Here is a 3,055-nt window from a genome sequence, read left to right as displayed (position 1 = left end):
AACATGGAAAGGGAAATAGCCACCCAAGTTCAGGAAGTGCAGAGTCCCAGGCAGGATAAACCCAAGAAGAAATACACCAAGATACATAGTAATCAAACTAACAAAAATTAAACACAAAGAAAAATTATTAAAAGCAACAAGGAAAAACAAATAAATAAAATACAAGGGGCTGGGGAAAGATGGCAGTCAAGTAGAAGAATGTGGAATGCATCCGTCTCCACAGATGCATCAAGAATACAACAAAAGTTGCAATAATTCCCACAGAGAACCAGCTGAACACCAGCAAATGAACTCAGGCAACAGAAAGGACTGCAAAGATCCCAACATAACTGGGTATGACAGGGGAAAAAAAAAAAAAAAAAAAAAGAGAGAGAAAGAGGAGGAGAAGAAAGGAAAGGGATGGGTCCCACACCCTGGGGTGGGGTATCTGAAACACAGGGGAGATTGCTGAATTCTGGGAAACATTCCTTATCTGACGGGGAATTTTGCTGGGTCAAAAGGGAGGCAATTGGGACTGTTCAAAGAGGGTGAAGCGGGAAGGCGGTGCTTCCCCAGCTGGAAGTGACGTCTTTGCTTGGCTGGCTGCGGACTCGGCTGAAGCTTTCGGCAGCGGCTGAGGCGGCTGAGTGGAAAATGGCTCAGACCGTGGCGGCTGTGGTGGCTTGGGTTGTGGTGGAGGCAGAAGCTCAGGCAGCATGAGCATTTGGGATCTTAATTCCCCAACCAGGGAACAAACCCGCACCCCCTGCAGTGGAAGCACAGAGTCTTAACCCCTGAACTGCCAGGGAAATCCCTAAGCTGCCCTTTTAAATGGTCTTGCTATTTTGGAAGCTACAAGAAAAAAAAAATAGATTGGGAAAGGTTTGGTCTTTTAAGTGGACATGGCTCAGATATCCAACAACAATGGATTTAAGTAGTGTTCACCTTCACATCTGGAACCAACAAGAATAAAAGATGTGGATAAAGAAGAAGCATTACAGATGGAAGCAGAGGCTTTAGCAAAACTGCAAAAGGATAGGCAGGTGACCGATAATCAGAGAGGCTTTGAGTTGTCAAGCAGCACCAGACAAAAAGCACAAGCTTATAACAAACAGGATTATGATCTTATGGTGTTTCCTGAATCAGATACCCAAAAAAGAGCAGTAGATATTGATGTAGAAAAGCTTACCCAAGCTGAACTTGAGAAACTATTGCTGGATGACAGTTTTGAGACTAGAAGAACACCTGTATTGCCAGTTACTCCTGTTCTGAGCCCTTCATTTTCAGCACAGCTCTATCTTAGACCTGCTATTCAGAGAGGACAGTGGCCATCTGGATTATCTGGGCCTTCCAGTTACACTTTACCTTCTATTTATCAGTCAACTTACAGTAGTAAACAGACTGTATTCCAAAATGGCTTCAATCCAAGAATGCCTACTTTTCCATCCACAGAACCTATATATTTAAGACTTCCAGGACAGTTTCCATATATTTCATATCCTTTGACACCTACCACACCCTTTCATGCACAAGGAAGCTTACCTATATATCGTCCAGTAGTCAGTCCTGACATGGCAAAGCTGTTTGATAAAATAGCTAGTACATCGGAATTTTTAAAAAATGGAAAAGCAAGGACTGATTTGGAGATAACAAATTCAAAAGCTACAATCAGCAACCTACAGGTATCTCCAAAGTCTGAAGATATCAGTAAATTTGACTGGTTAGACTTGGATCCTCTAAGTAAGCCTAAGGTGGACAATGTAGAGGTATTGGACCATGAAGAAGAGAAAAATGTACCAGGTTTGCTAGCAGATGATCCTTGGGATGCTGTTCTTCTTGAAGAGAGATCACCAGCAAGTTGTCACCTTGAAAGAAAGGTGAATGGAAAATCTCTTTCTGGGGCAACAGTAACAAGAAGCCAGTCTTTAAATATTCGAACAACTCAGCCTACAAAAGTCCAGGGCCAAATATCTCAGAAAGACTCAAATGGGACCAGTACTTTGTCAACTGAAAGTTCTCTCCTACAAGAAATTGAAGTACAGAATGAGGAAGTGGCTTTTGGCTGAGAAGTTCTGATTCATGTGCTGTAGTCATCAGATGTTGCACCTTTGGATTTCCATTTCTGTTTTTACAAAATTCTTTTATTGGAAAAAAAATTCAATTCCCTGGAAGACTGTAAAAGGCACCTGGAACAGTTGTTTGCTCAAAAAGATAAAATGTTTTGGGAAGATGGAATTACAAAGTTGCCTAAAAAATGGTGGAAGGTAGTGGAACAAAATGGTAGAAAAGTTATTCAATAAAGTTCTTGGTGAAAATGAAAAAAAAAAAAAAAAAAAGAGGGTGAAGCAGCTGAGCTGTGGCAGATCAGAAAGAGTGAGAAAGAGACAGAGGGTCAACACCATGGCTCAGTGTGTCCAGACTGAGACATTGGTTCACAGCTGAACAAGAGGTATGTGAGCTGGAACGTGGGAACCAGAGAACTCGTTCAGGGTAAGAAACATTGTTGGCAGTGGGGAGATGGACTGAGAGGACAGGAGGGAAGAAATCCACAGCAGAGAGTGCCTACTCTGGAAAGCTGGGCAGCCATGGTTGTAGCTCCATATTGCTGACTCACAAACAGGAGGGAGGAGCCTTCAGTGTAGCCTCTTTCTTGGTGCCTGTGACAGGCAAAGGAAGGACCCCTCTGGGCCTGGCTAACTCACTCAGGGATAACAAAGGCCCTCTGGTGGGGCTGGCCTAGAGTGCCTACAGCCAAGAGCCAAAAGTCCGCAGAGTGGCTTAGCCCTGGAGACATTCTGTTTACACCAGAGCCACCGGCATCCCTCTGCAACAGGCACCACCACAGCTGACTAAGCTGACATGACCCAGGCAGGGTGCCACTGCTCACTCACTCCCAGGGGAAGGAGACACTATTGTACCCTCTCTCTCCCCACACACCAGTGCTTACAGACAAACAATAAAGGAAGTTCTGCTGGTCACAGAGTAATACACAAAACCCAAGGTGGATAGAAGGACACTTACAGCTGAGACCCCAAGGAAACAGAAATATTATTATTAATTCTACTGATCTGGTCGA

At 43.9% G+C, this 3,055-nt stretch overlaps 1 pseudogene; it reads left to right on the top strand.

Annotated features, from left to right (window-relative positions):
• Nucleotides 1-881: 881 nt before the first annotated feature.
• Nucleotides 882-2,045, top strand: LOC130835574 (phosphatidylinositol 4-phosphate 3-kinase C2 domain-containing subunit alpha-like; annotated as a pseudogene).
• Nucleotides 2,046-3,055: the final 1,010 nt, after the last annotated feature.

This window comes from Hippopotamus amphibius, chromosome 14 (genome assembly GCF_030028045.1).
Source record: "Hippopotamus amphibius kiboko isolate mHipAmp2 chromosome 14, mHipAmp2.hap2, whole genome shotgun sequence".
In the NCBI taxonomy this organism is placed as follows: Eukaryota; Metazoa; Chordata; class Mammalia; order Artiodactyla; family Hippopotamidae; genus Hippopotamus; species Hippopotamus amphibius.
The sequence above is the reverse complement of the archived record's forward strand: the minus strand, read 5'-3'. Positions and strand labels throughout refer to the sequence as shown.